At 36.0% G+C, this 15,394-nt stretch overlaps 1 protein-coding gene across 1 annotated transcript in view; it reads left to right on the forward strand.

Moving 5' to 3' along the window:
• The window catches only part of PEAK1 (pseudopodium enriched atypical kinase 1), a 204,726-nt gene that overhangs the window by 33,500 nt on the left and 155,832 nt on the right, over window positions 1–15,394 (forward strand). Inside the window, 1 exon segment of the mRNA XM_032468993.1 lies at window positions 7,108–7,169. The gene's annotated coding sequence lies outside the window, so the exon portion shown is untranslated.

A 15,394-nucleotide genomic window follows, 5' to 3' on the forward strand; every position in this document is an offset into this window, starting at 1 on the left:
CTTCTCTTTTTTAAAAATGTTGCTATTATTCTTTCCATTGTTATTTTTAATATTTTAAACTTATAGCTCTCTGAAACTCCGTATAGCATGACTGAAAGACAATTTTTCTACCATAAAGTAAGTGGCCTAAAATAATTGGTATATCACTATTTATAAGTTCAGAATTCTTATTAAAGCTACATATTCATCCTGCTGTCAGCTATGCACATTCTCCCTTATGGATTTTTTTAAGATTCCATCACTACCTGAGTAGTGTTTTGAGTAACTTGATCTTAATGTGATACATATTTTATTGATGACTTTCAAAATAATTATCATGTATTACTGAAAATTTAATTATTATAAAGGTGATAACTTAAAATCTGATCTTGCATACTTAGTATACTAACTCTTGTGATTAGAAAACTCTCTCATGGTATTCTACTTATAATTAATATACCAAGTAAAACTAATTGGAAGCATCTGAAGCCCCGAGCAAACATCTGTAATTAGACATGTGATTCATAATGAACTGACTCTTCTCATTCTTGCCTTTTGTCTCCATTTGAATTAATAACTTGTGTTCTTCCTTAGTGATAATCTGTCTTCCTATCCGAGACCCTGATTAAAGTTCCGTGATCACTGTGGTATTTTTTATAGAGAATATGGTTTTATAGGAACTTTGTTTAATAATGTTAAAAAAATTGTCATATACTCTGTAGAGTATCACATTGAAGATTTTTGCCTACATTATTAAATTAAACATTTATTTTATCAGAGGCTGAATGCAAGCCTCTGAATGGAAAGTAGGCAGACTTGATCACTTTTCCTGCATTGGACTTAACAACCTAGATTTTTCTTGCCAATCTGATCATTGTCTACATAGTTTTGACAGCATACGCATTGGCTTTGGGTCATTGAGTAGGGTTTGTATTAATTCATTCATTATTTTGATACAGGATTAATGGTTCAGTAAAGGTCCTACCATATGCTAGGCTGTGTCCTAGGCTTTGGGTACAAAGAGGTGATATTCAGAGTATTTACCAGTCACTACAGCATAGGCATCAGCCAATCAAGATGGCCATAGCGCTGGATTCAGGGTCTTGAAGGACCCCTCCATCCTTTGTACTGTATCAAGTTTTGCTGCTTTTGTTGCTAAGTTGTGGTGCTGATGATGGTTGTGAGACTGGGCCATCAGCCCACCATAAGCCCATCACCTTAGGGCTGATGGAATTTGGAGCAGTGACTGTTTGCCAGACTATTACAGAAGTTCTTTACTACATCCCTTAGGGCTGTACTGGTGTGTACCATTTGAATATTACCTTTGCCAAGAATGTTCAGTTCTCTAACTATAAGAGTCAAGAGTTATTACCCAGTTTGAGAAGTACCTAATGGAAGTATGTAGACCGTACATAGTGGAAAGATTACATGAGCCTTTTTTTGGGGGAAAACCAGTTAAGACTTCCATAGGGACTAGAAATTTGCCATACTCAGATTTGAGAAGACGATTCGAACCAAGCTGAGGGGAAAATGGCATTTGCAAAGGCAGAGGAGTGTGAGAAAGAATAGTGGATTTAGAGATCAACAAGTAGGAGAGACGGAAGACAAAGATGTGTTTCTCTTACCCTGGATTTTTAAGCTGAATAAATATATATTAAGAGCACATTTGTATCTTTGAAATTGCTCCATTTTTTTGGTAGAAAACTACTATACTGTTTGATATTTGGTTTCTTCAACTATATCTAAATTATTTCAGGCACAAGGTAAGAAGGTAGAATAGGACTTTGTCATAGTTTAGGGCTATACTAAACATTGATAGGGCAAGTGTACAATTTAAAAAACTTCTTTCCTGATTCACTTCTAATGAGCAGACACAAATTCAAACAGATTGAGGATGGTAGTTTTTTTTTAATGACATAAAACTGTTGCCCATGAGGCTTTTTGACTGACATCGTGAAACTAGTTTTGCTTAATGACTGTGGAGGCCTACAAATTCAAATGTGCAGAAAATGAAGTAAATTACTAGCCTGTCAGATTCCTGTTGCCTATCATCTTTTATCTCAATAGCAGCTTTTGTTTCCAGACCGTCAGGAGCAAATATGTGGACCCCTTCAAAGTTGTATTTGTATATGCTTGAATAATTCAATTCAGAGCCATCTAAATATAGCAAATCTACAGCAGTGAAAGGACGTATCTTCTTATACTTGTGTAATTTAGGAAACATATCTATGGATATCTCTTCTTATTTCTGAGAGCTCTTGAAATATGTCGGGCATGTGTAGTGGTGTAGTGGTGCAAGTGCTGCTTTTATTTCCAGAGTTGATGATTCATGCCTTTGAAATATAATGGACTCATGTGGACAGCAAAAAAAAATTTCCCTATGACTGTTCAATTCAGTGAATGATTTGAAAGCATCCACTATGTTCAAGGAATTGTGTGGAATATAAAGGTGACATGCTGGCATTTTTCTGGGTATCAAATTATATGATTTTCTCCCTCAAGCTAAATTTAGTAAAAATGACCATCTTGATGGTATGTGTGTGTGTGTGTGTGTGTGTGTGTGTGTGTGTGTAGTGTTCCAACAAAGGCTTACAATTAAAGTTTGAGTCACTTGTGAACAGATTATTTGCTTCAAGGATGGTTTGAAAGAATGTTTAAGTTTTTTTATGACTTCATTTTTACAACATTTTCAATTAACATTATTTTCCCTCTGCTTCTTATTACTCTGAATAGTTAGAAACGAGGAGTATTTTCAGTATTTTCAACAAGTATTTAGGTAGCACCTACTAGGCCCTAGGTAGGAAATGAACAAAATAGTGAAGTTTGCCATCCAGTAGAATAAAATTACTCAGTGAAAAGGAAGCCAAAAAAAAAAAAAAATAAAGTGAAGATTTTCAGCTCTTTTGGTACGCTTAATGTTATGAAAATAACAAATTCAGCCTTAAATGCACAAAATTTATATTTGGTTTTGTAGGATATGTTGTATTTTTGTTGTTCACAAAGACTGTCTGAAAACTTAAGCAGGAATAGACTACACTCTGAATACTGATTACCTTAGCCAGCGTATTACATCTTTTTTTGGTAACTTATTCCGTATCATGGGTGGCCCAGTTACCTTAGAAATTAACATTTTGTAGGCCATCACTTGGCTAAAGCCAAATCTGGGGAAACAAAAAGATGGTGGGAATCCTTGCCATAGCAAATTGCCCCATTGTACCTCTGTTCATTCAATTTCCACTTCCTGGAATGCCCACTTTTCCTCTCTCTGTCCTTTAACATCTTATTGAAAGGCTTTTCCAAAGCCTTACCTAAACATTTCCTATGACATTTACTCTTTAGAATTTTACATTTTCTTTGTCACAACTATTGGGATACTTATTTTTTACTTTTTTATGTGTACATGAACTATGTTTTTTATTGGATTATAAGCTTCTTGAAGGTGTCGTGGTTGTCAACTTGGACCATGAAGGATGGTAGGAATTTGGATAGGTGGAGAAGGGAGGATTTGTCCATAGGAGAGAAACAGCATAAACCACGGTCCTCAGGACAAAAAGAACAGGGTGCTTTTTCAGGAATGGTAAGTAGATTCATTTGCTTGGTATGGAGGATATATGAACAGAGTAGAAGGGGGTGAAGCTGAGAAAACAGAAACAACCGTTTATGCTGAGCCAGTCAAATTGGATTATCAGTAGCTCACTTTGGTCAGTTTATCTATAAGGAGGGCTCAGTGAGAGTTGGAGGAGAATGTATTTACTCTACTGTACATCTCTCTTATTTTCAAATTATCCCACAGAAGAAAAGGGGGCCAATGTTGTAATGATGTAAAGTGCCTTGGGTTTAGAAGATAGTGGACCAGGAAGACTGAAGCTTCTGGACCTTAGACACCCACTTTGTAACTTGATGGGGAAGAAGGATGATTTTAAAGCTTCCTTCCAGTTCTGATGTAGTATGACACCATGGCACACTTTCAGTCTCTGGGTCAGAGCCACCACTAAGACCTGTTTCACCCACTTATGAACTGTTTAGTTCAGAGGTCAGCAAGCTTTTTCTGTAAAGGGTGAGACAGTAAATATTTTAAATTTTGTGGCTACATACTGTCTATTGCATATTCCTTATTAAAAAAAAATTCCTTTTTTAAAAAATGTGAAAACTATTCTTAGCTCAAGGGCCAGACAAAAAATATGAATGGGCTGGATTTGGCTTTCAGGCTGTAGTTTGACTCTGATTTTGTTGATTGGGGTGCTTATTACTTAAGGATTCTAGAAACCAAGACCAGCTTGGTTTGGTCTACTAGTTTTTTTCATTTGCCTGTATTTTTATTGACCATTTATAATTTATATTTTCTAAGGGTCAGGGAGCTAATACATATTGAGAATTCTCCATTCATTTTCTTGCATCTTGATAATTTTGTGTTTCAGATTATGTCCTTCATTTCTAAGTGCCTTGAAAACCCCCTGATGTCTGAGATATTTTACTCATCTTTACTATCTGTAGCACACATATATCTGATTAACACACACATATCTCCTGTGTTATATCCTTGACGTCTATTTTATTCACATTTAATAGCTGATAAGCACACATTGTTCTAGTAATTCTTAATGGTTATTAGCATAAATAATATAATTTGTGCTTTATTTTAAACTGTGAACAGTTTAATATTTTTTGGATACAACACATAGTAAGTCTAATCATCAAACTTGAGGAAGCAACATATACAGTTGTGACTAAACAGTCATTAATCTCTGTGCCCATTGGTTTAAAATCATTTCTGGATTAGACTCTCCTATATGTTCTCTCCAGTTTTTTGCATCCTATGTATTCCCTGCAGTAGAGTGGTTACGTCAGATCTTTTTGTCTTGGGGAATTAGTGCACTTTTTCATGTTTAACTCCTGTGCCCCATCTTGAATTGCAATGCTCACTGCTGAGACAAATACTTCCTATTGTATCCTTCTTTGTTGGTTATAACTTATTAGTTATATATATTGGCTGTTTCTCCTTGATTCACCTAATACTCTTTGTTCTTCTTTGTGTTTAGTGCTGTCTCCATTGCCACATTTATCTGTTTGTGTTTCATTTGTATTTTCTACTATTTTTATAGTATTTAACACTTTAGCCATTTTTAGAGTTGTAAAAACTTTTAATCTTTTAAGTAAATAAATGCTCAAATCATAAAAATGTTTAATGAAGTTACCAATGCATATAATCCTTATAAATATATTCCCACTAATTCAAAATACATAAATTCAAAACATGATACTTGTACAGTATTAAACATTATAGACATTTTAAGCTTTTTTTTCAGAAAGGTTAGTTAATGTGTACAGTTCTTAAAAATAGTCATGACCTACCTGTACGTTTGTGAGTGTAAAGGTGCTAAACAGATGTGGCTTGCAGATTGTTGGTGCTTACACTTTCACTGGCTGCAGTGATCACTTGGAAGGCGCGTCTAGCTGAGCCTTGGGGAGACACACCCAAGTGTGGGAGCATATTGCCAACCACTTAAGAATGCTGTTTGTACATGAAGGCATGCAATAAATACTGAATGAATAAATTAATAAAACCTCAAACTGATTCTAGACTTCAGGATCTAGTTCTTAATAAAATACTGTATTAACATAAACAAAAATACACACTTACTTGGAGCAGTTTGAAAATACAAAACATGAAAAAATTTAAATTACCTGTAATCTTTATGCAAAGTAAAGTACTATTAACACTGCATTTTTTGTTTCTTTTTCTGTGCAAATGTATGTATTATACGTAGTTCAGATCACTCAGTAGATGAGCATTTTCCTGTCATTAAGCATTTTTTAATTTTATTTTTAAAATCAACTTTAGTAAAATATTTGTGTGCAGTATGGTTTAATGAGTTTTGAGTAATGTATATCCCTATAACCACCACCACAGTCAAGATACAGAATATTTCCATCACACCTAAAAGTTTCTCTTATAATTCCTTTGCAGTCATTTCTTTCACACAACCTTTGGCTCCTGCAACAACCTGTCTGCTTTCTGTCACTGTAGATCAGTTTTGCCTGTTCTAGAACTGCGTATACAGAAAAATCGAGCAGGTAGTACAGCTATAGTAACAATCCCCAAATCTCAGATAGTACGTAAAGTTCCCATATATGCACTTCACACAGGTTCTCTATTCGTCATTAAGCATTTTTGATACATAATTTTAATGATTGCTTATTCTAACTTATTAACTAATTATTTGGACATTTAGTTTGTTTCCAGTTCTTTAGTACAACAAATTTATTTTTTGCTCCTGCTGCACGTCTAGCACACATCAGCAGGAGGTCTTCTCGCTTTCTCTTTCTGGAGTCATTTAGTGAACCACGGATCAGAGCTCCATCTGGTTACTTGCTTCCGTAGTCGCTATACACTGGGTTGGTTTTCCAGTTGTGTGCTGGTTCCTGAAGCTTATGCCTGGTAATATCTCGTGTCATGTCTGTGTACATTTTAGTGGCTAAAACAAGTCGCACAGCCACAACTAAGCTGCAACAGGGCAGTGAAGTGCAATCCTACTGTGAGTCTAGGAAGGAGGAGATCTGAAACAGCACTAGTGACTATTATTTTAAAAATAACTCTAATTTTATTGGTGACAGAAATTTCATTTTCTTTGCCAATGTAGATGAAATTCTTATAATTTATTAGCCATTTGTTTTATTTAACCTTCCCTTTTACCTAAGTTTTATAAACATTTGCTGTTGGCTTACTTTTACATTTCCAGATTTTTGAATTCTGTAGTTTTTGTGAGGATGGGAGATCATGACGGTGATTTAGGAGTACAGACCTTTAGAAAAGGCCTTTTCTTTTGAGGATTTGTGCAGGTGAAAGTATTTTTCTTGAATTGATCCCCTCCTTCCCCTATTAATAGTATATGTTTTGATAAGTTTTTTTTATTTCAAGGATTGTCAATAATCCTTAAATAATTATAGATAATAGAAAGTCTAGCAGAATTAAGATGCTTGACATTTTACGGGTTTCTAAACGACAACGTGAACACAAAAGTTTAGTGTGTAAATGATCTTGTTACGGTTCTCCTCTTGAAAAGATAACTTTCCTACTGAGATTTAGTGATATTGACCATGTCTTTTCCCTTTTTTCCCCCAATTCAGGTGTCTGCCTAAGCTGGAACTTACGCTGTAGATATTTTTTGTGGATTTGTCTGAAAACCAAGGTGAGATATTTTATTCATAAAATTGCTTTGCTTCTTAAAATATATTTTATAATGAGAAATAATTGTTTCTGAAAATTTTAAGGCATTAGAAATTTAATGTCTTTTCCTCTGAGAGTTTTAATAGGCAAATATTATTTATTATAAAGCTATGTATACAGCTTGCTTACATTTAGTTTGTAGGACATTTGAAATAAGTGAAGCTGGTTCTAGTGATTAAAACAGTTTTAAGTGGATTTTTCCATTGTTTTTGGTACTCAAAGATGGAGTTCACACTGCTGTTCTCTGACAAACATTTGCGAAAGATATTGGCATTATAATATGACTTTTTTTTTGAAGTATAGTTGATTTATAATGTTGTGTTAATTTTTGGTGTACAGCAAAGTGATTCATATTCCTTTTCACATTCTTTTTCATTATGGGCTATTACAAGATACTGAGTACAGTTCCCTGTGCTAGACAATAGAACTTTGTTTATCTATTTTATATATAGTAGTTACTATCTGCAAATCTTGAGCTTCCATTTTATCCCTGTACCTCCTCCTTTCCCTCTTGGTAATCATAAGTTTGTTTACTGTTTTTGTGAGTCTGTTTCTGTTTTGTAAATAAGTTTGTGTCATTTTTTTAGATTCCACATATAAGTGATATCATAGGGTGTTTGTCTTTCTCTTTCTGGCTTTTTTCACTTAGTATGATAATCTCTAAGTCCATCCATGTTGCTACAAATGACATTATTTCGTTCTTTTTTATGACTGAGTAGTATTCCATTGTGTGTGTGTGTGTGTGTGTGTGTGTGTGTGTGTGTGTGTGTGTGTGTGTGTGTGTGTCTGTGTGTGTGTCTGTGTGTGTGTCTGTGTGTCTGTATGTGTGTGTATGCACCACAACTTCTTTATCCAGTAATCTGTTGATGGACATTTAGGTTGCTTCCAAGTCTCGGCTATTATAAATAGTGCTACTATGAACATTGGGATGCATGTGTCTTTTTGAATTAGAATTTCCTCTTGTTACATGCCCAGGAGTGGGATTGCTGGATCAAAGGGTAAGTCAATTTTTAGTTTTTTAAGGACTCTCCACACTGTTTTCCATAGTGGCTGCACCAAATTACATGTCCGCCAACAGTCGAGGAGGGTCCCTTTTCTCCACACCCTCTTCAACATTTATCATTTTTGAACTTTTTAAATGATGGTCATTCTGAGGTGTGTGTGAGGTGATACCTCATTGTAGTTTTGATTTGCATTTCTCTGATAATTAGCAATACTGAGCAGTTTTTGCATGTGCCTTTTGGCCATCTGTATGTCTTCACTAGGGAAATGTCTTTTTAGATCTTTTGCCCACTTTTTGATTGGGTTGTCTGTTTGTTGTTATTGAGTTGTATGAACTGTTTGTATATTATGGAAATGAAGACCATGGATAATGTTTTAAGAAGATAATTTTGAACATAGTATGAAAGATATTTGGAATGAGGAGATTACTTGGAAGTCTATGTAGTCCAGACAGGTTGTAACTTGAAGGGGGTGGACTCCAGAGAGGTTTAGCAGGTAGAATCTGTAGAACTTGATGCCTGACATTATTAGCTACTGATTGGGGGAGGTTGGGGGCAGGGGAGGAAGAAATCAGGGATGACACCTACGTTAGGCAATTAAATAGATAGCAGTGCTCTTTATTCCCAGTGCATGTTCAGGTATAAAAAGAAGCTGTGGGGTAGAAATGGGTAGGATTTTGAAACATTTAGCTTGAGGTTTCTCTGAGATATTCAGGTGAAAGTGTGCAGATCTGTCTGTAGTTTTTGGAGACAGGGGCTTGAGAGAAAGAGATTTTGAGGTCAATAGATTGTCAGGAGTGGTTGAGGGAGAAATTGCTCAGGATAGAGGACAAAACTCTTGAGCACATTCACATCTAGTTTTAGTGGACACCTACAGAAAAAGGCACTGGGAAGGAGATCAAGAAGGAGAAGCCAAGTGTTAAAGGATTTTTCAGTAGCACCCTTAGCTTCCTCTCTACCTGGAGGCCAGATTTTCCTTTCAGCACCCCGTATTTAATCTTTGTCTTCAGACCTTTACTTACTTTGAACATGCTTAGCCGGGAGAGGTTGTAGATGAAAATAGTTTTATTTTTGAACCCAGCAATTGCTGGTTCCTTTATATTTCCTGTAATTCTGCTTGAAAACAGATTTAGCTCATCTCTGTATCTGCACCTTCTACTATACATGTGAAAGAAACCAGTCGACACTTTGGAAATTACCTTAGCTAGAAGTAACAGCTCATTACCATCCTTTTCTGTGTTTTGACTTAGCACGGGCAACAGTTTTGTTAAAATTTCTGCCACTTTATAATAAGGTTCTTCTTTCCTCCAGCTTCCAAGAGTGTTTTACTCACTCTCCTTTAAGGCCACTCCAGTAACCTCCTCAAGGCTCATCAAGCTTTGCTAGTGAGAGTCTTAGGTCCCTTCTAGCTTGTGTCTGCCACCCAATCCCAAAGTTAGTGTCACATGTTTTGTGTTTTGTTACATCGGCACTCCAGTTCCAGGTACCAAACTGTTCTGGTAACTATCACTGTTTAATGGACCACCCCAAACCTAATCTTGGAACCTGCGTTACTTTTCCTCACCTGGCCTTGGACATCGCTCAGTATCACTTCTGCCACACTCTCCTGGTTACAAGTTTAAGGAGGAGGAATTTAGATTCTACATCTTTATATCACAGAAGAGCATGTTGCAATGGGAAGTATTTTTGCAGCATATTTGGAAAATACAGTTTGCTACAGATGGATGAAATAATATATGTAGGATTGCGAAGGAACCCTGTTATACTAAAATGCTGCTACCAAACAAATTGTGATAAAATAGTATGTGCTTATTGAACACGGTACCCAACAAGGTATAGTGACAGGCCTGTAGTAATTTAGTAAATTAATAAATACAGTATATGTTAGTAATTTTAGAGGCTGGAGAAAATAAAGAAAGAAATAATTTTGCCATCCAAGTTTCTGGATCTTCTGAATTCTACTCCCAGACCCTACTGCCCTAGGTTAAGAACTCTTGGCTTAATATGACGGTGTTCGCAGAAGTCACATTGCTGTGGGCTGGGGACTGAGTTTGCATGGGGGCAAGGAGAGTGAGAAAGCAGAGACTAAAGGGAGCACACCATAGGGTAAGTTCCATATGCTGGCATTTATTCACCTTTTAAGCAAAAGTTTTTGTTGTTTTTTAGGGAGAGGCTTAGAAGTGTTTATCCAATGAGGGAGAGATGCTATTGAAGAGAGAAAGTTGAATACATAGGAAAGATAAAGGACATTTAAAAGGTTTCTGAGAAGGCAAGAGAGGGTGCAGTCTTGAGGTTGGGTGAAAATATTAGTCTAGGACAGGAGGAGAGGCAGAAGGAAAGGAGTTATGGATGTCTGTGGGTGCTGGTCTTTTCTCAGGTCACATGACATTCTGAGGAAAATACAGATTAAATATGTTCAACGCAGGAGCAAGGGAAGCCAAGGCAGGCCTCAGAGAGCACTACAGCAGAGGTCCAGGAAGATATAAGAAAGTCGGGGATAGGGTGGAGAGGAAGAAGAGGTAGTGAAATGGGGACAGAAAAAAGTAACCAATAATGAAAGTGATTGGATGCAGAAGACAGACTTTGCCTAGTTTACACTTTTGTTTAGTGCCTTCTGTCGGCCAATTCTCCTTCCCATGGATATAGATACAAAGAAAAGTGGAATGAGAGTAAAATGCAGTTATATGTTTTGACATCTGCTTATTTGGAGTTAACTTTCTAAGTGTCTTGTTTATCTTGTTCAGCGTATATGTAATTAATACTTGGGAGGCCTTTGCCACAAAATAGCACAAAAGCTGAGGAGCTTCTTTTTCATGATTATTTGGGGTTGATATTGAAAAGCAGTGCATGTGTTCACTGCTTCCATGCTTACAGCTGATAGGAAATTGGCCTCAAAGGGTCCATGGTTTTCTTTGTCATTAGCCAACAGATGCTTGCTACAGTGTTTTGCTCACTGACTCTTTGTTTACTGTGAGGGTAATGCATCTCTGTACACTAATGGGAAGAACTGTGCAATGCAGTAGCTCATTTGTGTATATCAAATATCTGCCTTTAGCCACACGTTGATCCTTCACTAAATGATTTTTGTTTGTTTTTTTCTCCTTTTTTTTTTTTATTTTAATGAGGGAGAGGTAATTGGGTTTCTTTATTTATATTTGGAGGAGGTACTGGGGATTGAACCCAGGACCTTGTGCATGCTAAGCATGTGCTCTACTACTTGAGCGATACCCTCTTCCCCAATTTTTTTTTTTAACCAACCTGTTACCAACACCTGGTTTGGCTTATCTATCTTCAGATTGCATTGACTTTCTAGTAAATTGATCCTGACTTTAGTATATCTGCCTTTCAGGGGAAATATTTTTTGTCTGTCTTAGATCTTCTTGAAAAATTAAAAATATTAAAATTAAGTCATTACTATGTATCATAAAAGCTTAGGTTTCTAGGCACAAGTATTCATTTATATATGAGTATGGTATGAAATTGCTAATTTGCAATATAATATATAATATTTACAATATTTCAAGTATTGTATACATTATATATACTTACATATATAGTATATATTATATATATTTACATAGTATATATACGTATATACTATTATATATATTTTACCATAATAAAATATTGTAAAAATGTTTATGTATAATATATAATATATATAATGTTGCAAGTATAATGTGTATATATACATTTTAAAAAATTGTGATAAATGTCTAAGCTTTCTCCGCAGCCCTGTCTTCCATCTACAGCTGTCCCCTAGCTGCCTTTCAGGCTTAGAGTGGCACATACCTGCATGAGGACCTGTCCTGGAAATGGGCTCAGCCATTTGAGCTGGGAGTTCTGGATTTCAGGACAGTGGAAAGTGGTCTCTGGGCTGAGACCTAGTAAGGCAGCACTTCCTCGTGGCCCTTTGCTGGAGAAGGACCAAATCCTGTTGACTCCATCTAGAAGTAGTAGTGATTTTAGTAGTCTTTTAATAAATCTGCTCAACTTGATTGCCTCCAGCTTTATTCCTTCTTTTTGTTGTGTGGCCAGAAGGATTTCTCTAAAACCAAAATCATTATCACATCCCTGCATGGAACCTTTTAGTGCTTCACATTTTCACTGAAATAAATGCCAAACTTCCTAACATGGCTTGTTCAAGATACTTTGTGCCCTGTTCTGGTCATTACCTGCTTGCTTTTGCATCCTTACTGTTTCTGAGCTCTGTTGTTGCCTTGCCAAACAAGTACTCTTTTCTACCACACAACTTTGCATAGGCTGTGGGTCTGTCCTTCTCTCCTCTCTCCTCATGAACAAACTCTGGTATATCTATCAAGCTCCTGCTAATCCTTTAACACTCAGTTAAAATGTTAGAAAGTCTGACAAGCCTTTCTTCACTTCCCCAGAATGAATGAAGTTCTTCCCCTTCTATATGTCCATTGTGATTTGTACACATTTCTTTTATAGCACTTGTTTCATTGTGTAGTATGTGCCAATCTGTAAGCCATACCCTCTCCCTCCAAAGGTAGGGGCTGATTCAGTGTATTTCCTGCACTAACAGTGCCTGGTGCACAGTAAGTGCTTAATGAATGTGTATTGAATGAAGTGGAACACTTTAAATGTGAATTGCTTTAGAGGAGTATGTTTGCACTAAGTAACCAAGGTGATTGAGAGATGGAATATTTCAGTAATTGATTATGCTACACAATAGATAATTAGAAATTACCAGTTTTAGATAATTTTAATACAGAACAATACAGGCTGTACAGAATTTATCTGTGTTAACCCGTAAGGTGCTTCAGCGTGATCATTCTCAATTGTGTGGCTCTTTTAGAACCACAGCTGAGGAAGCTGTGGGGATCAAGTGTTATCTGTAGCGTTGCTTTTTCACAGTCTGGGCCTTGTTTTTTCAATTGAATGTCCAGCACACTTATTTACTTACTATTTTGTCTAACAAAAGAGCATACTGTAAAATTAACACTAGGTAAAAGAGATTCATAAATGCACTATTGTCAAGTATGGTTTTTAAAAATGCTCAGAAGAGAAACAAGCAATATACCTTAAGGTGTATGTACTACCTGAATTCGTCAGAAAGCTTGCTGCATTCAGCCTCTGCCTTTTTGATAACAATCCTTGATGAGCCCAAGTGAAGTCTTATGAGCTGAGCTAAGTGGTTAATTTGATGGTAAGCTCTGGCCGTGACTGTTTTGATGGCTTGATCCCCACCCACATTATTCTCATTCACAGGAAGGTAGTGTAAGTGGTTGCTGCTCTTTTGTATATTAATTTAATAGTTCTCTTCTGCTCTCACCCACCCAAAAACAGTATTGCCAATTATTAGTTGCAAAACTCAGAAATTACTTTTCTGCATATGGCCCTGCACTTTTACATTTTTGAAAGTGGCTTTGAGCAGAGACCTGTTTGGAACCCAGGAAACATGCTGTTACCGTATTTGCACAAATGACCTGAAGACCATCCTGGTAGCTGAGCTCTGACCTTCTACAGTGCTGTGCCGTGTCCTCTTGTTAAATCTAGAAATCTTTCTTCAAAGCTTGATCCTTTTTAAGCAAGAATTTGGAATATCAAGCAGATGTATATTTTCTTAATGACATTCAGAAACAAGTACTCTAAATGTGACTTATTTAGATGCTATATTGTTCAATTGTCTCATCTCCGTGAATCTTTTTCTTTTCATTAGTTTCCCAGCCTCCCTGTCCCTTCAGCTTCATGATAGTGCAATATTTGTAGCATAATTATTTTACAAAAGTGAGTCACCTTGTCTTAAATACAAGAACTGATTGACCTAAGGGTTAACTCGAAAATACTCCGTGAAAGAAAGGACAATTTAAAGGACTGATTAAGTAAATTTTTAAGAATATGAATATTCGGGTCATTAATGATAAAGACAACATACTACTTGACTGTGATAAAACATTCAGCAACTCAGTAACCCAGCTGTCCTGTTTAAATCATCCGTGAACAAACAGAATAGAAATAATTTTGCTACCTTGTACTTAACCAGTATCTACTGAGGTTTTAGTTTGGGAAATATGTCAAAAACTTGTCTTTGATTTGAGCATTTTTATGTTAAGAAGCTGATTGATTCTATTAAATACAGAATGGAAACACTTATGTCTTTGTAGTATGACTTTAAAAATAATTATTAACTGACTACAAGAATGTAATTGCTTGCTAAGACATAGTCTTTTTGTGTTAGTCAAGCTGTGAGTAATGAAGGCTTTCAACCTGTTTTAAGAGAAGCAGTATTCAGTGTCCCAGGTTTCACTCATGGCTCCATCCCTAACTAGCTGGCTGACTTTGGTGCCTTGGGTTTTCTTATAAGGCAGATTAACTACCTTATAGTGAAGATCAATTGGATCTTGTGTGTGAACGTGCTCTATAAAATGTGTGCTACGTTTAGGAGTTAAGCCAGATTTTAGCCCCTTTTCTGCCTGCTGTTTAACTTTGGGCTGGTCAGTTACACTCTCAGAGCTTTTGTTTCTTTATAGGTAAAACAGCGAATTTGACCTGTATATTTAACTGGAGGAGTACTGTTTACATTGTATATACATCTCTTACAACCTATAATTTTATTTTATTTTATTTTTTATTGAAGTGTAATTGATTTACAATGTTGTGTTTCAGGTTTATAGCAAAGTGATTCAATTCTCTCTCTATATATATTCTTTTTCAGATTCTTTTCCATTACAGATTATTACAGAATATTGAATATTGTGCTATACAGTAGGTCCTTATTGTTTCAATATCTATTTTATATGTAGTAGTGTGTATCTGTTAATTCCAAACTTCTAATTTATCCCTTTCCCCTCCTTTCCCCTTTGGTAACCTTAAGATTGTTTTCTATGTTTAAAACCTATAATTTATGATTATTTCTCTTTCCCTCTCTTTTTTAAACGTGTACTTGCCTCTACTCCTCTAATGTACATTGTGATTACTGCATAAGACTGGATTCCATTAGTCTTCACCTACTGCATTTCATTTAATCTTCTTGTCAATCTTGTGAAAGTAGGTGGCATTATCCTCATTTTACTGATGAGGAAAACTGAGGTTCAGCTTTGTGTTAGAGGTGAGATATCAGTCTCTGATGCCAGTGTTCTTTTTTTAAATAGCAAGTGGCATAAGTGAAACATTGCCACAGATCTCATCTACAGCAAGCTTTTGATCTCCATTATTTTTCCGT

This window comes from Camelus ferus, chromosome 27 (genome assembly GCF_009834535.1).
Source record: "Camelus ferus isolate YT-003-E chromosome 27, BCGSAC_Cfer_1.0, whole genome shotgun sequence".
Taxonomy (NCBI): domain Eukaryota; kingdom Metazoa; phylum Chordata; class Mammalia; order Artiodactyla; family Camelidae; genus Camelus; species Camelus ferus.